Source organism: Talpa occidentalis, unplaced genomic scaffold (genome assembly GCF_014898055.3).
Source record: "Talpa occidentalis isolate TD23 unplaced genomic scaffold, MPIMG_talOcc4v2.1 talOcc4.13, whole genome shotgun sequence".
Classification (NCBI taxonomy): domain Eukaryota; kingdom Metazoa; phylum Chordata; class Mammalia; order Eulipotyphla; family Talpidae; genus Talpa; species Talpa occidentalis.
Window position 1 is genome coordinate 74,416,138 of NW_023601322.1, and position 27,548 is coordinate 74,443,685.

At 44.7% G+C, this 27,548-nt stretch overlaps 1 protein-coding gene across 1 annotated transcript in view; it reads right to left on the reverse strand.

The window, feature by feature from the left end:
- Positions 1 to 27,548, reverse strand: part of RAD50 (RAD50 double strand break repair protein) — a 200,122-nt gene that overhangs the window by 97,004 nt on the left and 75,570 nt on the right. The gene's annotated exons all lie outside the window — the stretch shown is intronic.

Genomic DNA, 27,548 nt, shown 5'->3' on the forward strand with positions numbered 1-27,548 from the left:
AGAACCATAATTGGAAGTTCCTCTGCTTCAGAAAATTTCTCAACAATCCAGGAAATATTCTTCAAAATGTTTTTTAAATCTGAGATAGATCTGGAGGAGACACAGTAGCAACATTCAGCTGTGCTGACTCAGGCTTCCTTCAATAAATGTTTACTGATCATAGGCTTGATGCTGTGCACTAGGAAACGGCTGTAGACATGCGCGAAGGGCCTTACAAATGGGAGCCATCACCTGGGTGTCTGCAAGGAATGTGTGTGTCGGGATCAACTGCTAGTGTGAAGCAACCACCCCTACTGAGCATAGGAGAAGGAACAGAACAGTTACACTTGCAGGTGGGAGAAGGCAAATTCTATGTAAGAAGATACATTTTCCTTCTGGCACCAATCCAGGGAGGATGATCAGACTCTGCTGTGATCAAGGCCTCTAACATGTGACCCCACCAAGCGGCAAGAGCTGGAGCTCAACTGGTAAAGGAGGAAGATGGGTCAGCAGCACCATGCTCACTGTCCTAGAAACTGACAGGAAACAGGAAACTCAATTTGCAGACTGAGTATTATTTTCATTCAACTCAGCCAGAATTCACTGGGCTTTGGTATCTTCCGGGGCTGTTTTAGAGAATAGGATCCATCAGTGAATTAGACAAAATCCCCTGCTCTTGTTGGCTTATATTCTCATTCAGAAAATATCACTCTCCCATTCTTTATCATGGTCCAATAGAGTAAATCTGGATTTAAGACTGGAATGTTCTATCTGAAGTCCCATTAATGAAGTCATGGCAATCTGCCAGGTCCAGACAAGCTGGATGCAATGAACTAAGAAGGAACATTGTTGATATACCAAGGCTTTTTAAAGCACTAATGATGATCCTTGACCTGATTCCACTTTCCCTTAGTAACAAAGGCATCCTGATGATCCCCGGCCAGAGGCAGTGGGAGTCCCACAAATCATGTCAACTGTCTCCTCATCCACACCTGACCACTGTGGGGGTCCAGAACCCAGAGCATTTGTGGAGAGGGATCTGGCAGGCTCCACAGAAGGAGTATTTCCATGAGTATTGCTTTTCCTCTTAAAAGCATATATCAACAAGATAGTATATATTTATATATTCTCACTCCATCTTAGTGATGGTCACTGCTGTTGTCCAGTGGGAAGAGCCAATGTGAACTATTAGAGTAGAGTTTGGAGGAACAAAGAGCGACCTCCCAGAGAACACTTCAACTTAATTGCATCTAAAACCAAAGTCACTCTCTGTCAATCATTCTCACCCCTAAAACCTATGGCCATTATTGCTCATGATCGTTCTTTCTCTTCTTCCTTTGAGGTTCCCTATTTTGGCTAATATAATCATGACAACTTCCCCATCATTTTTCTGGCTGACTCTCTGCCTTTTACTTTCTGTGCCCTTTTAACCTAGTCTCTGAAACTTCTTTCTGATCCCCCACCCCTACCCAACTGCCTCAGGTGAGGCTCTTACCTCTCACTCAACCTCAGTCATCACCAGCTGCCTGTGTAAGGCTCTCCCCATGCCAGTGGAGTAGGGGCTGTTGATAAAATACACTTGTGCCCACTTATCATTACTGGGCACAAAAATCTCTGGCTCCCAACTATGTCTGGTCCAGACTCCTTCACAGGTTATACTGCTGCTGTCTTGTCAACCACAAATACAAACCTCTCTCATAAAGTTGTTTGCAGTGTAAAACATTTAAAACAATACTTCCCTGTCTACTTAACCATGGATATAGTTGCTTTGTCATATAGCATGCGGCACACCCCTTTAGTTCACACTCAGAAACTGTCCAATTGTCCTCTGTGATCTTTGACATGCTACCAACTATATTTGGAGTGAATCTATAGACTTTCTCCATTGAGCTCCCTCCATCACTTTGTTTAAAATGCTTTGTGTTTGGGAGACATGCATATAATATTTTTCCCAAACAGATATAGATAGAAAAGCATAGCTTTGAAAGGTACACACATTCTATGAAGAAGTTCTGCATGGGACACATTAAGTAGGAAGGGGTCCTATTGGGAATGCCAGCTCTTATTCCCAGAACACCCCAAGAATTTTCACGCCTCTGTGCCTTTGCTCACAATGTCTCAGTACATGTCTTTTCCCACGTGATTGTCCTTTAGATGTTATCATTCATCCATCTCTTAGCTCTCACAGTCCAGCTCAAATGCTTGGTTCCTGATTCCCTGCCTAGCCCAGCAGTTTTAGCTGCCTCCTTCTCAGTGGCTGGTGTACATGGAACATTCCTCTCTCAGAGCTCTTGTTTTCGCCTGGCATTTTTAGATCCATCTTACACATCCTTGTATGTCTATCAGTCAAGATAGTCTAGGTGATGCCCCATTTACACTTCAGGGGGACACAGCACATGTTTGTTTCTTAATCACACTAGAGTGAACTGTGGGGTGATTCTGGCCAATGCTCAGAGCAGCTACCTTCTCTGTGTTGGCTCAAGGCTCCAGGATGCTTCCAATTTATGACTCCATATGAACAACTGCTTGTGCAAATGTCTCAGCAGACAACAGGAATCATGGAGAATGATATAATCCATTTTTACATACTGCCACTCACATCACATTACTCAAGTCATGACTAACTTAAAGAAGCAGGGGAAATACAATTCCCCTATAAGCCCAGAAAGAGAGGAGAATCAGAAATACTGGAAAGGGGACTCCCCAGTGGCGCAGCGGGTTGAGCGCAGCGCTGTGAAGCTGTCCGCAGCCTCTGCAGCACTGATTCGATTTCTGGCCCAGCCAGGGAGAAACCCACATGGCGCGCAGACCTTTCCTGCCTTGCCCACTGCTCCCCTCAGCAGTGTCTTCAGTCTGTCTGCCTGTTTTGCTCTCAGCTCTGTCTCTGGTGAATTCTCTTACTGTCTTGTGCCTCTGACCTGTACCCCAGTTCTTTTATAAATAAAATCTTTAAAAAAAAAAATACTGGAGAGTAGCACTGACACCTAACACAATAGACCCTCAACAAAGTGCTACAGTATTCCAGCATTCTGCTGAGGGAGGGGGCCAGATACTGTTTATAGACCACCTACTATGGCCTGTACAGATCGTTCTCAATTCATTCTCATCACAAGCCAGTGCAAGAGAGTTTTATTCTTTTTACATAACATGGAGTCAGGGGCTCAGAGAGTTTAAATTATTGACCAAGATCATAGAGCTGATATGTGATTACAGGTGGTATTCAAATCTTGATATATCTCTATCTAAACCTCCCAAAATTTCTGAGAAAGTCCAATCTCTTGATCTTAAGAAATAAGTGAAGTAAGATGGCTAAACAGCACATTCAAACTGGTTGTTTATGGCCCTTACCACAGTTAGAGGCACCCTTAAGAGTCTGCAGAGGAAGAAAAGGTGGAAAGCAGGGGAGGGGGCAGATACATTGTCCTTCTGTATAAAATTCTGTCATTGCTGCCTATTTTTGCATTATTTTGCAGGTTAGAGGAGACACAGATGTGTTTCTTTGGTTTTAATCTTGTCTATCAGTTTACTGGATTGTGAGGCCTGTTTTCTTGCATCAGTTCATCTGACCCAGTAAGTAAAAAGAAGCAGCTAATCCAGGTCAATAAGACTAGACCTGCAGAGGCAATTCACCCATAACCACTGCATTCACATTTTACTTAACTCTGTAGCCAGTGCTGTGGTTATTACCAAGAACCAACAGAGCTTGTTCTCCTTGAGAACAGACCATGCCCCTTTCTGAAATAAGCCAGAAAGAGCCCACATAATCAACTCCTTCGAAGCAAAACACTGAGGACTGTCTCCCATAAACTGGCCTACTCTTATGTCATCCTCTAAATCCCAGTCATCCCAAACCAGCAACAAAGTGATGTACCACAGATATTTAGGCAACCTGGGCAGGTGCTTGTTAAGCAATCTTCCTCCAAACACTTTTGCACAAATTCAAGGACACGAGCCAAAAATTTCCATGTGACTAGACACCACTGAGCAGAGAAATCAATGCTCAGTACTTTGAAATAGCCCTACTTCCTTCCTGTATCTTAGTACAATGCAGAATTTGCTCACAGGCAAGACCAGCCCAGGCCCTGGCAACCATGCACCAGGAGGACATGGCTCAGGTGCTCCTGAAATTGGAATGAACAGAGATGGAGCTGTGTTAGTTGGTCACTTTCACATGGGACAGGCCCCATCCCTCACCAGTGTTGTTTAACCACAAAACATTGCAGGGCTTTCAAAGAGCACATTTCCCCCAAGCCCAGTCCAGTCCCTCTCTGCTGGCAAACTATTAATTTGCTAGAACTTCCATGATAAGACACACAGGTTGGGTAGCTTAAATAGCAGAAAGTTATCTTTCCCCAATTCCAGAGCTGGAAGCCCAAGATCCAGGTTTTGGCAGGGTTGACTTCCTCTGAGACTTCGCTTGCAGGTGGCTGTCTTCTCCTTGCGTCCTCACATGGCCTTCCTTCTGTGTGCACATCCTTGGTCTCCTCTCTTCTTAAAAGGATACTAAGATTGGATCAGGGGCCATATTGGAGGCCTCATTGTAACTCACCTCTTTAAAATCCCTCTTTCCAAATACAGTCACAGTTTGAGGTGCTGGGGATTAAGGGTTTAAATATAATACATACTAAAAAGAAACATTTGCTTCTGGTATCTGTGATGACGCAGGGGCCTACCTCCATGAGCAGCAGACAGATCACATCTCCCATCTATTTTGGGAATACACAGATGACAGAAACAGCAGGCTGTACATCTGAAAAACAAAACTCTGAAACCAGCTCAGAGGCCCCAGTATTTTTCTGACACTGTCCAACATGAATGCTGCACAAATCAGCCTCTGCCAAGATCTTTCAGGCAGGTCCAGTGAAGTTTCTGGTGCCCTGGTGTATGCCCAGTCCTCCAGCCGGCAGTTTCACTCCCTTGAGGGTCCTGCAGGGCAAGCCCCAGTGCTAGATGAATAGTTTTCACTGAGAAAGCACCCTGTTTGGGTGATCCCAAGCTAGTGCCAAGGAATGGGCCAGACGGCTTTCTGATGAGTCTTCCGATTCTTCTGCTCTCCAATCCACTGCCAGTGCCAGCTTACTAAAACAGGGCTAAGGATGCCATGCCACTGCTTAAAAACCTTTGCTGGACACTGAAAACCCAAAGGAAAAAGTTATAGGAGATAGGGAGAAGTAAACGAGATACATCACAACGCAGACCTAAAACACCAAAGGAAAATCAGATCTTAACAGCAGCCAAGAGAAAAAAAGGTAGATCACCTACAAAGGACATACAAATTAGACTCAGTGTCAAAAAATAGAAGTCTGGTGATGGCAGAATTACCTTCAAAACGTTGAGGAGGAAAACCACTATCTCAGAATTCTAAGATTGGTAAAAATTTCCTTAATAAAAGAAAATGCACTGATAGCACTTTTCCAAGAAGAGACTATTTGTTAGAGCAGTTTTAGGTTTACAGCAAAATTGAACCTAAAGTATAAAGAGCTCCCATATGCCCTCTGACTCGACACACAAGTCTCCCCCACTGTCAAATTCTGCACCACGGCAGTCATAATCTACGACTTTACATGGCACCTCATCATCACTCAAAAATCATAGTTTACCTGAGGGTTCCCTCTTGGTGTTGTACATTCTATAGTTTTTGACAAATGTGTAATGTCAAAATATATAATGTGCACCATTATAGTGGACACACTACATATATATACATATACACATACAGAGTAGTTTCATAGCTCTAAAAAATCCTCTGTGCTCTGCCTTTGCATCCCTACCTCCTAAAATCCCCTGGAAACCACTAACATTTTTCCTGTCTTCATAGTTTTACTTTTTCTAAATGTCACATCTTTGGAACATATAGTACAGAGCTGTTGCAGAGCAGCTTCCTGGAAACATGTATTTTTAAGTTTCCTCCATGTCTTTTCATGGTTTGATAACTCATTTCTCTTTTTTTCAAGTTTTAGATATTTATTAGTCAGTGTAATTCCCAACACAACACCCCAACATGATTTTGTGCATTTAGAGGGAAGTATTTCCTGGTTAAGTGGAAAACTGTGTCGATGGCTTCTGGGGGGCCTTCATTTTAAGCAGCTTTATGGTGAAATATTTTATTTAGAAGTCTGGTTCTTGAGTTGTTGTCATCTACAGTCACTGAACAGAACTTTTATTGATCACTGGGACCCAGTTTTTTTAGCCCTGAATAGGGAGAGCCATTATCTGAATGCATCAGAAGCTATTTATCCAATCATCTACTGAAGGACATTTGTTTTTTTCCCAACTTTGGGCAAGTATAAATAAAGCTGTCATAAGCACTCATAGGCAGATTTTTGTGTGTCTATAAGTTAGCAACTTATATTTTAAATCTTCATTGCCAAGTTAGTCCTCTAATTGTTTAAATAGATTTTTAGAACCATAGGACCAGCTTTTCTAACTGTTCTTGTTGTAGAGCAACCCCGATACAAAACGGGGTTCCTGACTGTGGGTCCTCACCCGCGCGCTTAAAAGGACTTATCAATGCTCTACTGCAGGCACACGTGAAAGGTTAATAAAAGGTTTATTTACAAGGGAAGGGGAAATGAGGAAATGTACAGCTCTGGGAGAAAAGTGGGAGACAAAGTTTTAAATGAGTCCTACCCAATCCGCCGATCAGGAATCCCAAAATGGCGCTCTGAGAGCTGGCCGCCAGCCAGGAGCGGTGAAGCCAGGAGGCGAGCGATCGCGAGCCAGAGAGAGCCCAAGGCCCACGTGTTTGGTTTTTTATATCCAACCTGGCTGCCCAACTCCACCCTCAGGTCCCAGCCACCCTCCCTTGGTGGTGATGGGATTTGTCTTTCCCAGAGTCTTGATGGCTTTAGTCTGGAGTGGGGGTGGAGTCCACAAAGTTAATCCTGTATGGGATTAACTCAGGACATCACTTCCCCCTAACAATTCCCCCCTTTCACTTTTTGCCACCATTTCCATGGTGATGAAGATCAAACATATGGATGCTGGGATACAGTCTCAGATGAAAGTTTTCCAGGGTTCCAGTCTGAAAGAAAACGAATCCCTCCAGGTATTGTCTTGATGGCTTTAGTCTGGAGTGGGGGTGGAGTCCACAAAGTTAATCCTGTATGGGATTAACTCAGGACATCACTTCCCCCTAACATTCTTAGCTAGAGGGATAATCTGTGTAAATACCAAGAAGGGTGATTATTAGAGCATATGGGATGAAACTGTTTAGTTTTTATAAGAAACTGCCAAACTATCTTCTCTCTGGTGAGGTGTATATGCCTATCTTTTGCCCATTTTAAAATTAGTTTAAAACATTTTTTAGACAGACGAAAACCAAAAAAGCTTATATCAATAAACTCTCACTAAAAAAGCACTGATATACCTTACTTTTGGAGGAAGAAAATAAAATCCTCTTGAAAGGTGGTAGTGAAATGCAAGGAAGAATCAAAGAGTTAATGTTTTATATAAGGTGATGTTATCATCCTCCAGAAATGGTTTACATTACTTCTAGCAAATAATTCGGGTAAGAACAGATCATCGTAATAGAATCTGAGATAGAGCTGGTTGAAACTTGGGCTTTAGTTTTAAAAGGCAAGACTATGCTCAGTTCTTATTTTTAGTATCACTCTTAGAGTATCTTAGTGTCACTCTAACAGAGTCTATCCTTCTGGTCCCAACTGGAAGACTGGATGTATTTACAAGAATCCCTCCTACTTGTTAGGCCTTAAACTCCAACTTTTGCTCTTTCATAAATACGAGAAAGCCTAAAACTGCTTTATCTGCAGTCCCTCAGCCCTGCTTTCCTCTCAGCTTCTCTGTTGCTAGCTTCTCAATCTCTAGACCACTGATAACTAATCAGTAAATGCCTCAAGGCTCAAAGGTATGCCAAATGTCAGGCTCGCTTCTTTTTAATTTTGTTTTTTTAAAATTATGTTTATTGAAGTAATGTTGATTTACATTATGGTGTATGTTTTGGGGCTATAGGTTCATACCTCAACAAATGGATGTTCTCATACTGTGCCCACCACCAAACACTAATAATTTGCACCACAGTCCATTGTGTCTTTGGTCCCTGCTCTGCTCCCACCCCCTCCCTTTCTGGTAGGTCACCCTCACTTCTAAGCTTCCCTTATCTCCAGGACCGGAATCTTTTAAATCTTCATTGCTAAGTTCGTTCTCCTATTGTTTAAGTAGTTTCAGAGCCATATGACCAGCTTCCCTAATTGTTCTTAACTAGAGGGCTAGTCTGTGCAAGTAAGTCGGCCACCACTGTCTAAATTGAAACTATCCTTCTGGTTGTTGCAGAGTCCAGAAAGGTAAATTGAATGGGAATGTGATGGGGACCACCAGCCCTGCATGTTTCCAGCTTTCCAGGTGTTGATCATACAGGGATGCAGTGTTGCCTTTGGTTTACTATCTTGATCAGTGTAGGTACAGGTTAAAGGTCCTCACTTGACCTTTACTCCATGGATCAGAGAACTGATACACAAGTTCTCCTGGGAACTAAGAATATTTACCCTATTATTTTTTTTTTAGATTTATTTTTTATTTATACAATAGCTGGGGTACAGGCCAGAGGAGCTGGAGGATGAGAGGATTCACCAGAGACAGAGTGGGAAGCAGAACGGGCAGACGGACCAAAAGCACTGCTGAGGGGAGCAGCAGGTGCAACAGCACAGGTCGGCGGCGCCATGTGGGAATTTCCTTGACCGGCCGGGAATCGAACCTGCACTGCAGAGGCTATGGACAGCTACACAGCGCCGTGCTCAACCCGCTGCACCACCGGGGAGGCACGAATATTTACCCTAGTTATATAGTAAAGAGCTAGAAGAATAATCACAGATGTAAAAAAGACTCATGCCAAACCTCCATGTATCACTTATCATGTATAAGGACACTTGTCCTATAAAAGTGTCATTATAACCAGAAAATTATGGAGGATTTAGGTTTTCTTGGTATCAGTATCAGTTCAGACTTCATATGTATCAATTTTTGAAAACTCTGAGTGTTTCCTTCACTAGTGCATGGTTATTGTGATGAATGCCTCTTTGGTAAGTGACTAAAGAAATGACAAATGTTTTTTGCATGCACAGGCAGTGGGATTGTAGGGTTCTCCTGCTTATTGAATGGACACTGGATTTATGAACAAAGATTTGGAAAATGGATGAAGGACTTGATTTTCCATAATGGTGGCTCACATCAGGCCTCAACCCACAGCCTCTTGATTCTGACTACGTATACATTGGCTAGCATGTTGATTGATTATTCATGTATTAGTCTTCATTGTAGATCCTAAGGGACAAGGATTAAAAAACCCTGATTGCCAGTATAATTTTGCTGCTCACTGTAGTAATTATGTCCACTGTGCCTCTGATGGTGAAGTGTTCCCAACCTGGCCTCTGAGCTTTCAGGGATCCCATCTTACCCACTGATATCAGGGAGCCCATGTTAGTGGTGACATCCCCACCTTTGAACCAGCTTATAGAGAACACTGGTTACCAAGCTATGCAATGACAATTGCTTCTTCTCCCTAGTACATCCTCCCCTGTGTTAGTGAAAAGAGCATTGTATGTGCCTTCCAAGGAACATAGACAGATGCTGGATTCTCAGGCTATACACAATAAATCCATTTAGTATTCTTGCTTCCCTGAGCTACCAGCTGTCCAACACTATGGAAATGAAGTTGTGGCAAATCTGTTTCCTATTTTGTAGGTCATATCAGGGTTAGGGGATATCATGTCAAAATTAGGGTTCAAAGAGGCACACCAGCAAACTGTTAAGAACAGCTCCAGATGTTCTTGCCAAAACAAACTCCTGAGTCAGAGAGAGTTTAAGCCTATACCACTCTCTATTCTTCTCTATTCACAGTGGCGGGATCTACTGCTGCTGGCCTTCTACTTCCCTGCCAAGACTGTATATCAGTTGTGAAGCTATTGTCTCTCAGTTTCAAACTCACTTTCATTAATGTGCTGGACCTGGATCCTGCAAACCAATTCCTCCTTTGTTGCTGAGACTTTATTAGAATCTGTTAGTAGGGGGTGCTAGACTAGGAAGCTGAGCAAGAACGGACTTTCTCCTTCCTATTTACTTCCTGTGCCTTGTTTTTGTTTCCTATGCCTGTCTTTTCTGTTCCTAATCCTAATCCTAACGTTAACCCTAGCCACAGCAGCAGTTTGTTTCAGAAAAGCAGCTGATTATAGCTTGCAGCTTTCCCAACATTCATAGACTCAATGGTGTTTTTTTTTTTTTTTTCAATCTTAACACAACTCATTCTCTGAGACCCCAGCACCCACTCAGAGGTCTGGATCTCATCTGCATAGCATCCTCTCCTGAATGCCACCCACAGCCAAACAATGTCCCCTCTATAGAGGGTTTACAAGTTCTTTCCTCCAAGTTTCTAAATTTTACTAACTCTAAGCTCTTCCCTTTGAGCTTCACCATAAGGCTGGTAGTTTCTTCACATGTTGCCACCTTCACCATACTCCATTGTTCCCTTTCTGCCTTTCCAGTTTTCCAATACCAGCTTAAAACAGATTTATACACTGTTCTCTCTATTAAAATAACATAGTTTCTGTCTACTGATTGTGTGCTAATTGATACCTGTTGTTCTAAGATCTGACTCTGATTCCTGGCCTGGAAGCAATGAGGGGTGTTCTCAGTGCTGTCAGAAAAGCCATTATGGGCCTCCCTGGTGGCACAAGGGGTTAAGACACAACCTATGAAACTGACTGCAGCCACTGCAGCATAAGTTCGATCCCCGGCTAGGAAGCAACTCACATGGCGCAGCAGACCTCTCCTGTCTCACCTGCTGCTCCCCTCAGTAGTGTATTTCAGTCAACCTGCCTGTTCTGTTCCCCACTCTGACTCTGGTGAATCCTCTCACCCCTCGCACCTCTGACCTGTGCCCCTGTCCTTGTATGCGTAAATAAATAAATCTTAAAAAAAAAGCCATTATACCCTGCAATCCATGTTACTAACATGGTTCCCATATACCCTGTAAAAGTATCTCTTCCATAGCATCTCCCTTCCTCCCCACCACAGGCAATTACCATCTTAATTTTTGTTCTAATGACCTCTTTGCTACTCTTGTAGCCATATGTCCCAGGGTATCTTCACCAGTTCTCGCTGTCTATCTGCCCTTTATCCAGATTAACAGAGTTAAAAGCTTATGAAATTGCAATGCCACTGCATGCCAGAAGGTATCACCAACCTACTTATTCTCAGCTACAGATTCCTATTACTTTAGGAAGGTAAAAACGCAACTTCAAAATTTCATTCCAAGGACTTGTCACCTCTAAATCCAACTGTCATAGCCCATGTCTCCTCAGAAAGGTGTCCCTGAAGAAAGGATTAATGTGCTACACTTTATCTGGGAGTTATAAACCTAGGTTGGTGAGGTTGAGGAATAAAAAGAAGTGAGGCAAGAAAGATGTACATTACTGCCCCAGCCACAAGGTCACAGAAAGTCAACAAGAAACAGTAAGTCTCTGAGCAGATACACTTACTCATCAGCTGGAATTTCTCCAAAAGTGATGCAAGGAGGAATGACACCTTGGGACAGAGCAGAGAAAGGGCAAAGGAGAAGAGAGTTCCTCTGCCGGTTCCCACCTTTTCTCTTCCATATCGCACAGCTGACGTTTACTTCAGTGGCGCTTACTTCTCTGAACTTTCAAACTGCACCAATGGGTCCCCGTTGGCCATATAAGCTGCCAGACCCTACTCCTCACGGTGCGGCATTTCATCGATGTCTGGGAGTGAAGGTGTGACTTGTGTGGGTGGGGTGTTGACCAAAAGGAAGGAAGTAGAGGAATCCTGAGAAGGTCCACAAATATATATCAAATACAAGTGTAAATTCCTGAAACTGATGCAAGAAGCCATGGAAAATCTGAAGGGTCCTATAACTATTAAAGAAATTGAATTATTGTTTAAAATCTTCTCCCAAAGAATACATAAAGACCAGATAGTTTTAAAGGTGAGTCCTCCCAAACCTACGCATCACAGGTAAACCCCAACATTTTTTGCATGGTACTTCTTAAGCAGATTCTAAAATGTACATGGAAAAATGAGGGTCCAAGATTAGTCAATATAATTCTAAAGAAGGAGATCAGAGGAGATCACTGCCCTACCGATACCAATCTTTACCCATTAAGTCATTGTGGTATTGACATGAGGGTAGAGTAATGATTCCCAGCAGAGGGTAAAGGTCCCTCTAGGGAACACTTGACAACTTTTGGTTCTAACAACGGATAGAAGGAAGGGCATCTACTGGCATCTACTGGCATCTACTGGATAGAGACTAGGGATTCTATGAAACATCCCACAATACACAGCACAGTCCCACAACAAAGAATTATCCCATTTAAAATGGCAATAGTACTAAGGCTGAGAGATCTTGGAGTAGAGAAACCAACAAAAAACTAATAAAAATTTAAAAAGAAAATATGACCTTGGAGTGGGCATATGCAGAAGGAAACAGCTGGAACACTCAAACTAGGTAACTTGAGTTGATTTATTGATTTATGAAAGTGAGAAAAAGACGTGGGGAAACCCTGAGGGAAAATGTAGTTCTTTGGAGCTGTAACAGAAGAAGGGTTACTAAAACTCAGAGATGTGAAAGTTATATGGAGAGGGCTGCTGTTAGGAATTGGCCCTCCTGTTAAGGGACACAGCCAGACTAGCAGGGAGAGACCCCAACTTCACTCACCGCCCACTCTTTTGTCACCTGTCTCATGGCCAAATCCAACAGAAAGCTCAAATAAGGAAGCCATGAATATACTACTCTGCCTCCCAGGAAATGGAGAAGGCTAAAGAAGTGTTGAAGAGGGCCTCCCTGGTGGTACAAGGGATTAAGCACATCACTGTGAAACTATCCACAGCCTCTGAAGCATGAGTTTGATCTCCAGCTGGCCAAGGAGGTGACCCATACAGCACGCTAGCAGACCTCTCCTGTCTCACCCATTGCTCCCCTCAGCAGTGTATTTCAGTCAGTCTGCCTGTTCAGTTCCCCATTCTGTCTCTGGTGAATCCTCTTAGCCCCCACACCTCTGGCCTGTACCCCAGTTCTTGTATGCATAAATAAATAAATCATAAAAAAAAAGAAGGGTTGAAGTGGATCTGAAGGAGAAAATAGGAATTCTCCAGTACAAATGGAATGAAATGAAATCCTCAAGGCATAGATCATTAAGGAACAGATCAATATATTCAAGATTCATCAAATTTACTCTGAGAGTAAAAAGACAAGACACAAGATAGGACAAATATTTGTGATACAAATAAATGACAAAGGATTCATTTCCAGAATGTATGACAAATTCCTCTTAATCAATAAGAAAAAGATTAAAAAAAAAGTAAATGACATGAATAAACATTTCTCAGAACAGGAAACACAGACAGCTATTAAAATTATAAAGAGATGTTGAATCTTGTTAGCTAGGGAAATGCAAAATTAGACCACAATGAGATAACATTTCACACCCACTAGGCGGCAAAAATCTAAAAGTCAGATATTACAAATCTTGCCCAGACTGTGAAGTAAGAGGAATTCTTACATATTGTGTGAGAGATAGTAAATTAATCTAGTAAAACTGAAGATACATAAACTCTATGACCCAGAATTTCAATCTGGCATATATTCTAAAGAAATCCTTGTACAGAAGGAGATACAAGTAAGTATGTTCTTAATAGCACTGGATTTTTAAAAAATAAATTTTAGATTTACAAAAAAATTGTAAATCTAGTACAAATACAGAGTACAGTTATCATATACTCCACACTCAACTTCCCCTAGTGTTACACCTTACATTAGTGGGGTACACTTACATAATAATGAGCTATTATTGACGTACCATAAGAACTAAAGTCTATATTGTATTCAGATTCTCTTAGTATTTATCTAACATCCTTCTTGCAGCATTTTTTTTTTAAAGATTTATTTATTTATACAAGCACTGGGTACAGTCAGAAGCGCGGGAGGGTGAGAGAATTCACCAGAGCCAGAGTGGGGAGCAGAACAGGCACTGACGAAATACACTGCTGAGGGGAGCAGCGAGTGGGGCAGGAGAGGTCTGCGCGCCATGTGGGACCCTTGGCGGCCGGGGATCGAACCAGTGCTGCAGAGGCTGTGGGCAGCTTTGCAGCCCAGCGCTCAACTGCTGCGCCACCAGGGAGGCCAGCATTATTTTTAATAGTTAAAATGTCAAGAAAACAACAACCCTACACGTCCACCAGTATAAAGTAGATAAATTGTGGTTTACTCCTTCACAGGATTACAGTAAAGTAAATACAGGACAGTGAATGTACAGTTACATGTGTCAATATGGAAGGGGCTGAAAATGTTTGTAGTCAAAGCAAATCTTAAATATATCCAGTCAACAGAGAATCTGCACAGACACTTCTACAAAGAAGACATAAAGATGGCCAAGAGGCACATGAAAAAATACTCAATGTGTCTTATTATTAGGGAGATGCCAATCAAGCAACAATGAAATATTATCTAACGCCTAAGAGAAGAGAGTAGCTATCATCCAATTGACAAGAAACAAGTATTGGTAAGAAGGTGGAGAAAAAGAAATTCCTGTACAATGTTGATGAGACTGTACAGTCAGTATAGAAAGCAGTAGGTAGATACTTCAAAAAATTAAGAATAAAATACCATATGGTCATCCCACATCGCGGTATATACCCAAAGAATACAAATTCAAGGAGATATATGCATCACAGTTTCATTCACAATAGCCAAGAGCTGGAAACAACCTAAGTGCCCGTGGATAGATGAGTGGATAAAGATGTGGTATATAAACACAATGGAATACTACTCAGCTATAAAATAAGACGATATCCTGCCATTTGCAACAACATAGATGGGCCCAGAGGATATTATGCAAAATGAAATAAGTCAGATGGAGAAAGATGAATACCGTACAACTTCACTCATATGTGCTACATAAAGAAACAAAGCAAATAAATGAACAAAACAAAACAAAAACAACCTCTTAGAATAGAAAGACAAAATGGTGGTTACCAGAAGGAAGTGGAGTCAAAGCGTTAATTGTATGGCAATGGGTAGAAACTAGACTTCTGGTGTTGAGCATAATGTACCACATACGGATATTAATATGTACATCTGTACTCTTGAAACCTATGTAATGTTATAAAAAGTTATGTCAATTTTATAGATATCATCAACATGATCCATTTATATAATGGTCAAAAATAGCAAAATAAAGTCACATAAAATTTGAGGATCTTTAAATATCTGGTGAAACTCTCAAGGGTAGCTAACAAATGATTAGAACAAGAACTAAGGTGGTAGTTGCCTTGGGAGGGGAGGGAGGGAGATGCTATGGAAGAAATACCTTCACCAGGATAGCAGTGGTAGGGACATGGGTTTTTATTTTGTTATCATGTCAAACTGTACATATAGGTTAAATTTTCTTTTGTATGTATGATGTTTTCATAATAACAATCGCAAAACTCTTATCCCCTGGCGCTTTTCCCCTTTCAAGCCTATTTCCCACACAGTCCTCATCCTTCAGTATCCACCTCAAAGGAAAAGCTGAGGCATTTGAGTCAGAGCAAACAGGAACCCCAGCCCTCTATGCCCAAACCAAAGAAATGTGATTATGTCTCTTATCATTCTTTCAGACCCCACCACACATCATGGTGCTTCCTGTTTCTCAGAAGCTGAAAAGGTGCTGACATAAGGTAGTAAGTGGAAGTGAGGCTGTTCACACACATCTACTCAGAATCCGGTGGATAGGCTGGACTCTCAGCTGTGGTCAGGAGCCAAAGGCAAACCCTTAGTTGGGGAATGACCTCAGGTTTGAAGATTCACACAGCAGGTGACACTCACTGTCAGGGTACTCAAGGCCACCTCCGCTCTAAAAGATGCCATCTGCTACAGTGAAGGGCAACTTCTTAGCAGATTCCTTTGCTTGGTCCTGCCAGACTCTGGGCCTTGGACTCCAACTGGGTCTGGGATAGTCTGCGACCATAGGTGCCCCCATACTCCTCTGCATTCAAACCTCACTTATCTGTTCATTAATTCACCCAGCAAGCACTCATTGAGCAGCCCGGATGTGCCAGACACTGTTGTAAGCACTGGCAGCAAGGCCAAAGCGGGACATGGCCTGGCTCTGACACCCAGTCGAGGGGTGAGACAACAGACAACTATATGTTGTGGCAGGTGGTATCAAGGAAAGAAAAGACAAAGGTTGAGGTCAAATGCTCCAATGTCAAGGCATAAGCACTAAAGTCAAGCTGCCTGAGTTTGAGTTCTGCACGTATGCCTATTCTTTGGGCAAGTTTCCAAGCCTTAGCTTCCTTTTTATAAATTGGAAGGAACAATGAAGCCTACTGAGTAGTGATTATTGAAGATTTATTATTTTAAAAAAGAAATTATGGAGCACTGCTGTGTATCAGGCACTGTGTCTAACACCATGGATTAGTAGTGAAGATGACAGGCAAGGTCTTGCCCTCGAGGTGCTTACATTTAGCAAAGGCCATTTTAGATGGTGATAAGGGCCAAAGACTTCGTGACAGAGAGAAACCAGGGTGGTGCTGGGGAGCAAGGGCCACATTACATGTCAAGAGATGTCTCTTTGAGAAGGTGACATTTCAGAGCTGAATGATAACAAGAAGCCAGCAATGTGAAAGTCTGGGGAAAGGGATAGCCAAACAGAAGAAACAGCAAGAGTGAAAATCTGAAATGGGAATGAATTTAGTGTGTCTTTTTTTTTTTTTTACAATTTTTTTAATTAATCTCATTAACTTTTTTTTTTTTAAGATTTATTTATTTATTTATACATGCACTGGGTACAGTCAGAAGTGCGGGAGGGTGAGAAAATTCACCAGAGCCAGAGTGGGGAGCAGAGCAGGCAGAGGGACCGAAGTACACTGCTGAGGGGAGCAGCGGGCGGCAGGAGAGGTCTGCGCGCCATGTGGGACCCTCCTCCAGTGGCCGGGGAGCAGCCAGGGATCGAACCGGCGCTGCAGAGGCTGCGGGCAGCTTCGCAACCCAGCGCTCAACCACTGCGCCACCGGGGAGGCCCAATTTAGTGTGTCTTATTGCAATAGCAGTAAGACAGGACTTATGCTCTTAAAAGATCTCTTGCATCTGTGTGGGAACAGATGAGGTTCTTAATATTTAGTGAGGGAAAAAAATTAGGAGGCTACTGCTCTAGGGTTGGTGACTTGAATTGGCTCTCTGGGTGATATGGGGTGAATGGTATGGAGTGGCTAAGAGGAAGATGCTGGATCCTATCAAGTAGGGTGTGTAGTGGGTGCCTGCTCTCTATTTTGTCCTGCTCCCCTACATCTACCTTGATCTAGATCTGAATTCCATGTTCTGCTGGAAAAGCCCGTCCCTTTATTAATTCTATTCTCTCTGCAGGTGGTGGGAGCTCCCAGAAGCTGAGGAGGGTACCTCTTTTCCCCACTAGAGCCTTCTTGGATATTCAGGTATATGGTGGGTTCCTGAGACCTGATGAGTGGGCTCAAACTCCCATTAGCCCACGTGCAAGTCCAAAGTCATTGCTAAGATGACTGCAAGTACATTCCGGTGAAAGGGGGAGGAGAGGCGGGGTTTGCCTGATCAACACTGGGCTCTTGCTCCTGTTCTCTATGTGGTTCATCCATTCTGTGACCGCTTCTCTTGTTCTGCACCCTGAGAGAATTCAACCTTTTCATCTAATTCCATTAATACAGCAAAGCTGCTCTGCCACCCAATCTCTCTGTGACAGAAACAATTTCTAAGTGAACACTAATGTTCTTGAATTCTTTGAAGTTTTGTGGCCACCCCACAGAGATGAACCTTCCTCTTCTACACTCCTTTTCCATTTTTTTTTCTTTTTAAAGATTTATTTTTTAGTTATACAATAGCTGGGCTGCAGGCCAGAGACGTGGGAGGGTGAGAGGATTCGCCAGAGACAGAGTGGGGAGCAGAACAGGCAGACTGACTGAAATACACTGCTGAGGGGAGCAGCGGGCGAGACAGGAGAGGTCTGCCGTGCCATGTGGGTATCTCCCTGGCCGGCCGGGATTGAACCCGCACTGAAGAGGCTGCGGACAGCTTCACGGCGCTCGTTCAACCCGCTGCGCCACCGGGGAGGCCCTCCTTTTCGATTTCTATAACCTTGTGCCATTTTGCCAGCACCCCTCCTTCCTTACTCAATTCCAGTTCTATTTCTGTGGCCCTTTTGTGACTTCATTGTTCACGCAGGCCCCCAAGTTCCCGGCTCCCCAGCTCTCTCTCTACTGGTTGACCCAGGTAATTCCCATAGAATTCCTACTAAAGAAGGATTCTGGAATTGGCAAGGCGACCACTGAAGCCCCTGCCCTAAGTAGTTACAAGAATTTAAGGTGCTTAAAACATATCAGAAAAATAAATGAAGCCTGTCTGACTCGGACTCCTTGTTTGAGGGAAGCCAAGCTCTGTTTACCGTCCCCTGGCAAGGCACGCAGTTTTCTGCGGCGTTGACATGCTCCAACACCGCCCTCTGGTGGCTAACATGTTAATTCTAGAACCGACATCCTCTGAGGTGAAGCACAAACGCCACCCAGAGGAACCCCACAACAGCCCACCCACTGAGCCAAGGCCTGGACCCAGCTGTGCTTCTTGCACAGCAGCCATTTTTCTGGGGGTTGACTCAATTGACTCTTAGCAGTGGCCCGAGTCTAGCCAAGAAAAGAGGACAGGTAGCTTGAGCTTGCAAAGTCTAGATTTTTTTTTAAAGATTTATTTATTTATTTATACAAGCACTGGGTACAGTCAGAAGCGTGGGAGGGTGAGAGAATTCACAAGAGCCAGAGCAGGGAGCAGAGCAGGCAGAAGGACCGAAGTACACTGCTGTGGGGAGCAGCAGGTGGCAGGAGAAGTCTGCAGCCATGCGGGACCCTCCTCTGGTGGTCGGGGAGCAGCCGGGAATCGAACTAGCGCTGCAGAGGCTGCGGGCAGCTTCGCAACCCAGCGCTCAACCGCTGTGCCACCAGGGAGGCCCTGATATACTCATTCTTGATGTAAAGTTCTTCTCTTCATCACTCCACTCCTCATAGCTTAAACATCGGCCCAGTGGGTGGCAGAAATAAGCCCTCAGACAGCTAGGGGGGCCCCTAGCCAATGGGTTGGCACCTAATGTACTGAAAGAATAGTGTCAGGCCTCCCCTGTGGCACAGCGGGTTGAGCGCAGCACTGTGAAGCTGTCCACAGTCTCTGCAGCGTGGGTTCGATTCCCAGCTGTCCAGGGAGAATCCCACATGGCGAGGCAGACCTCTTCTGCCTCACCTGCTGCTCCCCTCAGCAGTGCTTTTGGTCGGTCTGCCTGTTCTGCTCCCCGTTCTGTCTCTGGTGAATCCTCTAGCCCTCCCACGACTCTGGCCTGTACCCCAGCTCTTGCATAAATAAAAATAAATCTTTCAAAAAAATTTTTTTCTGTGAAAAAAAAAAAAAAGAATAGTGTCAAACCATTATTTTTTATTTCCTCATTCCTCAGGCCCATATTAGTGTCAGCTCTGTGGGGGAAAGGGGCTTGTCATATTCACTTCTCGGATTCAAGCACCATGCTGGTGTATGTGAGAATCTGTACATATCAGTTGGCAGAATGAATGGATGGGGGGATGGATGAGTGTAATGAATGTAGCTCATTCAATCCCTACAGCCTTCTCATCCTGCCCTAGAGGGCAGTGTGCTGTGGCTCTTAAGACAGTTTCCTACTCATCACCCCACCTACTCTGACACTTTCATGTCCCACATGACAAATTTTCTAGTTCCCTTCTGGCTTTTCTCCCAGAAATCTTCATTCATTGTCAGAACACTAATGTAGGATTCAGGAGTACCAGCACCGCTGGCAGTGAGCTGTACTCATTTTATTTATTTATTTTAAAAGATTTTATTTATGCATACAAGAGCTGGGGTACAGGCTAGAGGTATGGGGGGTGAGAGGATTCATCAGAGACAGAGCGGGGAACAGAATTGGCAGATTGACTGAAATACACTGCCGAGGGGAGCAGCGGGTGAGTCAGGAAAGGTCTGCTGCGCCATGCGGGGCTCTGCTCTGGCCAGGGATTGAACTCTTGCTTCAGTGGCTGCGGATAGCTTCATAGGTTGTGTCTTAACCCCTTGCGCCACCAGGGAGGCCCTCTACACATTTTGAAAGTCTTTTTCTCACAGTTATTCAGATTAGAAAATTTATATTAGTCTAGTCTTAAACTTGCCTACTGTTTCTTTGTGTTTGCTTTTCTGCTCTTGAATTTATTTGGTATTTAAATTTTGGTTCTTATATTTCAAAGTTCTAAAATTTTCATTTCCTTATTTGTTCTATTTTCTCTCTCTTTGTTGACACTATCTTTCCATTCATTCAATAATCCAAGATTTTTCCTGGGAGGATTGTCATTACAGTATTTTAAAGTCTTTGTTACATAATTACAATGTCTCACTGTTGGCGCCTGGATTATCTTTACTATGCAAATTGAGATTCTCCTGGATCTTTGTATGCCAAGCAATTTTGTTTTGTATCCTGGGCATTTTTAATGTTCTGAGACTTTGGGTCTTACTATAAATACTATGGAGGAGGTTGATATTTCTATTTTATCAGACAATTGACGCGACTGCTCACGCGCTCTGGCCAGCCCTCTGTTGGAGGCGTTTTCAAAGCTCCACCTTCAAGGTCTTTGCAGCGGTTAAGATTTGCACTGTCTGTGCGCCCTCCAGTGGTCCTCTGAGGACAGGGCGGTTTATACTTTAGTGCCGTTCTCACGTCTCGGGCATGCTGCTTAGGGTCAAACCCACGCCTGCCCTGCTTGGAGGTGAGCCCAAGAGTTTATGAACAACTTCATGGGGTCAGTTCCATGAATCCTTCCTTCATCACAATCTCCCTGGCACATTTTGGGTTCCTCTTTTGATCTTCTAGCCAGAAGTTGGAGTTTTACGTTGCTGCAACTATGCTCTCATCCAGCAAAAAGATGGACAAAGGGGTGGGGGAGAAGGTGTGGAGTGAGAATGCAGTGGGATTTCTTCCTTTAGTGGAAGTCCTCCAATCAGAGACGCTTCCCTCCCTTAGAATGTAGGTGCCTGGGCCTCCCCTGGTGGCACAGGCGGTTGAGCGCAGCGCTGTGAAGCTGTCCGCAGCCTCTGCAGCGCGGGTTCGATCCCGGCCGACCGGTGAGGGTCCCACATGGCCTGGCAGACCTCTCCTCTCTCGCCTGCTGCTCCCCTCCCCTCAGCAGTGCGTTTGGTCAGTCTGCCTGTTCTGTTCTCTGGTGAATCCTCTCACTCTGCCGCATATCTGGCATGTACCCCGGTTCTTGTATGCATGAATAAGTAATTCTTTACAAAATAAAAAAAATTCTTAAAAAAAAAAAAGAATTTAGGTGCCATCAAGCTTCAAGTGTCACTGTAGCAGAAATGCTGGGTACTGGAGCATGAGGGAATGGAGAAAATTTTAAAAGGGGACATTTTCTCACTTTTTTTTTTTTTAAAGATTTATTTATTTATTTATACAAGCACTGGGTACAGTCAGAAGTGTGGGACGGTGAGAGAATTCACCAGAGCCAGAGCGGGGAACAGAACAGGCAGACTGACGAAATATACTGCTGGGGGGAGCAGCGGGCGCGGCAGGAGAGGTCTGCTTGCCATGTGGGCCCCTCACTGGCGGCCGGGGATCGAGCCGGTGCTGCGGAGGCTGCCGGCAGCTTCGCAGCCAAATGCTCAACTGCTGTGCCACCGGGGAGGCCCCCATTTTCTCACTCTTTTTGAGCCCTAGGAACTCCTTTCCCATTTTTTAAAAAGATTTATTTATTTGTGCATACAAGAATTGGGATACAAGCCAGAGGTGTGTGTTTTGGGGTAGGGAGGCAGTGAGAGGATTCACCAGAGGCAGAGTGGGGAACAGAACAGGCGGATCTACTGAAATACACTGCTGAGGGAGTAGCAGGTGAGACAGGTCTGTTGTGCCATGTGGGTAGCTCCCTGGCTGAACTCCTGTTGCAGTGGTTGAGGACAGCTTCATAGTGCTGTGTGGCACCTCTTGTGCCACCAGGGAGGTCCTCCTTTCCCATTCTTTAAAGAACTAGAGGACTTCTAGAATTTTCACCGTACTCTGTTGCCCACTTTCAGGCTTCAGGCTGCCTCGAGTATAGTCTAGGGAATACTAGTAGGAAATGAGGAATCAATCCTCAGTTCAGTGCTACTCCACATTCTTATTTTCTTCCCCAATTCACCTGCTGCTATTTACTCTTCAGAGTCCTCCATGCATTTTCTACCCAGGCTTTATTGCTGCATTTATAGGGAGAGTTAGGGTGGAGATATGTTTACTTCCTGTTCCTAATTAATTCTTTTTTATTACCAAATGTTGTCCCACCGTTTAAATATGCTATAATCTATCATTCTCTTATTCATGGTCATTTTTGTTTTTTCCAGTTTTGGGCTTTTACAAATTAAACTTCTATGAACACTCATGTAAAAATACTTTTGTGGACACACACTTTCATTATTTTGATAAATACCTAGGAATAGAGAAGCTAGATTATATGGTCAGTTTATATTTAACTTTTAGGAAACTGCCAAAATGTTTTTCAAAATAGTTTTACATTCCAGCCAATAGATTAGGAGCAATTCATTTGCTCCCCATCATTGCTAACACTTGGCATAGTTAATCTTTTTCATTTATCTTTCCTTGTGAATGTGTAATGATACTTCATTGTGGTTTTAATTTGCGTGTCCTTAATGACTAATGGTGTTGAGCATTGTCTCCCATGCTCCTTTGCCCTCTCCATGCCTTCTTTTGTGAAATACCCATTCACATCTTTCTAGCCATTATTAAAAAAACTGTATTGTGTTATTTTTAATATTGAATTATAAACATTTTTACATATTCTATATACAAGTCCTTTACTAGGTAAGTGGTTTACAAATATTATCTCCCATCTGCAGCCACCACATTTTATTCATCCCTGTTTGCCTTCAACTCCATACCCTGCCTTGATCCATCCCTGTTCTCTCCACAGATACCACCACCACGCTGTTCATTTCTCACTGGACCACCCCCTAATGCTGGCTTCTCGAGAGGTCTTCTTGCTTTCACACTTGCAGATAGACTTGGACTACATCATACTTCAGTCTGAAAACAGCAGACAGTGAACATTTTTAAAATGTGCACTAGATCATTTCACCTGCACCCATGACATCCTTCAATGGCTTCCATAAAGCCTACGCTACTGGCCATGGGCCCAGAGTGGCCCACATTATGTGACCCTTGCCTGTCTAACTGATCCCATTGGCTATCATTCTCTCCCTTGCCTGCTATGCCACAGTCACACTGTTCTTTCCCCCCAAACGCACAGAACTGTTTTCTTCCACAGGCCTTTGCTTTAGCTATTCCCTGCATCTGGAGGGCTCTTCACCTCTTCTGCACATTACTACCTCTTCTGTCACTTCAAAAGCTAAAATATCACCATTTCAGACAGCTAGCCCTTGAACACAAATCTTAAGTAGCTATCTCTGTGCACCATGCTGTTTTATTTTTCTGCAGAAGTTATCACACTATGACACTTTTCCTGTTGTGTGTTGCCTGCCTGTCCCAGGACACGAGTTCCATGAGATTTGGGACCTTGTCTTGTCCATTTTGTATCCCCAGGGTCTAAAGCCATGTCAGGCAAATAGTACAGGCTCAACAAATACTTGAATGTCTTTTCCCATAATGCCTCCCTCTGTGCCCAACACCTGGCCACAGAGTAAATGATTGCTATCAGAATTTGTCAAGTAATCCATTTCCATGGCCTCAGTGGTCAAAAAGCACCACTGGGATACAACAGGAGAAAAAAGAAGCACATGCATGAAAATGACAGGAGAAACTTTGCAGAGAAGCTGCAAAGAGAATTTCTCTGGACATGTTTTGGGAGCTTTGTGACAGTTTGGGAGCTTTGGCAATTTCCATAGTTTTGTCATGAGTTTCCACCCAAGGGACAGCATTTCCTTGGTTGCTGGGGCTGTGAGACCCATGCAGAATGCACAGAAGGCAATGATATAGTTGGCAGGCACAGCCCAAGGGCTTTTATAAGGTGCTCCTTTCAAAGAAAATTAGAGCCTTTGAACCCTACTGCAGTTTTCTCTGCCCCCGTTTTTCTGGTATCTGCAAGTTGACTGTCTCACCCCTCAGTCTTCAGCATGGTGGGTCAGCCCTCTCCATACCAGCAACAGCACTTTGCTCCCACGGTGGCTACTCTCTCTCTAGGGCCCGTGGCACCGAACCTGCTGGCCTACCATACCACCTAGGGTCCATGGACAGTTTTAGCACACAGTTATGGTTTCTTCTCTTTGTGGACACTCCCATAGGTCTCACCTCTCCCTGTGAGCCTGCTGGTGAGAAGGGTCTGAGGAGTCTGTGAGGAGTTTACATTTCTCTGGTGAATCAAGAAGGCTGACAAGGGCAGGACTGCCAAGGGCACACCTGTACCTGGTGAGGAGCTGCTTTCCTGAGTACTAGGCCTCTCTGAGTCCTAAAGAGCACTGTGACCAACCTCATTGTCTCAGGCCAGGAAAGACCTTTCCCTTCAGTTAAGTCTAATGCCTAGACTCCCAGGAGCTAGGTAAGGCCTCAGCCATTACTGTAACCAAGAATCATGGTGTAAAAAACCTCCTAGAAACTTCTTATCTGAGGTGGAGACTTCAGATGGCAAGGCAATGGATGGGTAGGGCTCATCAGGGAAAGCCACGCTCTCTCTTTTTATGTGTGGCAGAAATTTCTGGGAAGTGGCTGCCCAGGGTGTGGCCCTTTTGTGCTGTGTCTGCATGGACTGCCTGGCCCAGAGGTGAGGGAACCAAGGCAGCACACACAGAGTCTGTCCTCTGTCCACTGGGCATCTCATTCAGCACTCCGGTTGGCCTCTGTGCCCCAGGACACTGGCCAGGAGCTCAGAGGTGAGTAGGGAAGATGAGGTCTGAATCTCAAGAAGCAGGTGGTTGCTCATGGACTCTCTGACTTTGTTTTGCTGACACGTCCCCGCCCCTACTCCCACTCTGGGCTGGTTAGTTGGGGCAGAATTCTGTCTGGGATGATAGTTCCTCTTTAGAGTGCCTTGGGGCACAAGTCTAACTTTTGGCCCTCAGCCCCAGGTCAAATCCTCTGTGGGGCCCTGGGAGCTTACTCTGCAGGCATTCGAGGGGATGCCTGAGCCCATCTGAGGAAACAAGTGGTTAGCCTAGGATGTAAGATTTGGGTCAGGACACCCGGGGAGAGGACAGAGCTGTCCTTCTCTGACCTCCCTCAGCAGTCACCTTGGAAAAATTCCATCTCTGCCTTGCTTAGGCTCCTGCTCTCTGCTCCCGCTCAAAGGCAACTGACAAGGAAGCAGGTGCACTGTTTACCAGGTGGCACCTGCCTATCTGCCAGAGGCAAAGTCCACCCTTGGTTCCAGCCCTGCCCTTTGAGCCAGCACTGTCCCTGCACCCTTTACTTTCCCCTGATCTCCATATACCCTCCCCAAGAGGAAGGGAAGGGGGAGTCTCTGTTAGCCAGCAGGGGGCACTGCTGTTACAAGGTCAGAGCTTCCAGAGGTCTGGGGCTGGGGCAGTCAAACTGTGAAGTCCTAGGCCCCCAGGACCTGGATGGACCTTGAGCTGGAGTGCATTCTGGTACTGCCAGACAGCAAAGAGATGATGTGTTGATGGACATGCCCCATCTAGCAGTGGGAGCACCCTTATCCACCCTCCCCTACCTGTTGTGCCTACCCACCCAGAGTCCGAAGGGCAGGGCTGGGTCGGGCAATCTTGGTGCATGGTTTGAGGTTCTAACTGTGGCTACCGGGAACCTGAACATTCCTGGGGGCAGATTGTGACCTTTCTACTGCCTGTCCTACTCTTTTTGCACTATACCCTTGCCCCTCCAGACTTATAACCTAGAATTAAAGCCAATGCCAAGAGTCTTGCCTTGGTTCTGGCTATGGGTATAAATGCCCCATGGGCAATTTATAGGTTGTTCCTATAATTCTCCCAGAATGAGGGCCCAGGGAAGGCCTTGGAGGAATCCTGCTCCAATCCATCCCACATCCTGGACATCCCCAAATCCTGACCTCTAAGACTGCTCTCAAGTATGCCTTACTTTTCCATCCCCTACAGCCACAGCATGAACCCACCTGGTCACTTGAGTTGTCTGTCTTCATGGGCCCTACCTCTAATACACAGCAGGGTCCCAGACTAGAATGAGGCAACTAGTCCTCTGGGGGGAAATTTTTTTTTAAAGATTTATTTATTTATGCTTACAAGAACTGGGGGACAGGCCAGAGGTGTGGGGGTGGTGGTGAGAGAATTCACCAGAGACAGAGTGGGGAACAGAACAGGCAGATTGACTGAAATACACTGCTGAGAAGAGCAGCAGGCGGGACAGGAGAGGCCTGCTGGGCTACGTGGGTTGCTCCCTGGCCAGCAGAGGATTAAACTAGTGCTGCAGAGGTTGCTGATAGCTTCATAGTGCTGTGCTTAGCCCCTTGTGCCACCAGGGAGGTCCTGGGGGGCAAAATTTAAAGAGGCACTCACTTTCAGGACCATGCAAGAACAGACTTGGCCCTAAGAGTTAGAGCCTCCTTAAGTTTTATGGCCAACAAAACTGCTGGCCTTATTCCTAGTCCTGCCCTGGCGTACCACAGGCTACATCTTCCAGGCAGCCACAAAAAGTTTTCTAAAGCATGCATTAGACTCCCAGTTATCCTCACAGGGCCTGCCCTAGAATTTACTTCAAGAAACTTCAGATGACGGACCCTAGTTCTCCAGAGGAGAGCAAATATGGATCCTGCCCCAGAGGGTGCCCTGTCTACCAGGATAAAATGCAGGATAAAGTGTAGACTCTGAGTAGAGGACACTCCAGCTTCTCCACAGTGCACTGCCTTCCCCCATAGCTCTCCAGCCGCAGCCACACAAAATTACACCACAAGCAGGACCTGTCCTGTACTTCTGAGCCTCCAGGCTTTTCCTTGTGCACTTTCTGCTCCCTTTTAGTCTGTCTTATTAAACTTTGACTCAAGTCAAGTCCTGCTGAAGGTCACCTCCTCGGAGTAGAGGTCTGTGAACATTGGCTGAGGTAAACTGTTCCTGACATTTGTTTCAGAAATCAGCATCTCTGCCCTTTTGCCTCCCATTCCAGGTATGACACGCATGTCATTCTGCAATCAGAGCACACTTATTAAGTGCCTACAATTGCGAGAAGGGTGCTGGGTACTGGGGAGGTGGTTTTGAGTGTAACACCCATCTTCTGCCTTGGAGAGTTCACATGCAGGTCAACGGAAGGGCGCCATCTGCTCACTTGAGTCCTGTGCAGGATCTGCACAAGTCCAGAGCTGAATAACACCCTGGGGTGTTCCTCAGGCTTCAGCCTTTTGGAGTTACATCTCCACCAAAAGCAAAATGATACATGTGTGCTCCAGCCCACAAGGCTGTAGGAAGCCCTCTCCAGCATTCAGGAGGGTTATCAAGGAAGGGAGAAAGGCTTTTGTTTCTTGGAGGCTTCCTGGTTCAGAACCCAATCTCCCTGGTCCACTTTGTCTGCCAGTATGGACTCAGTCATCTGAAATAGTCCCAGAGCACCACATCACACTGG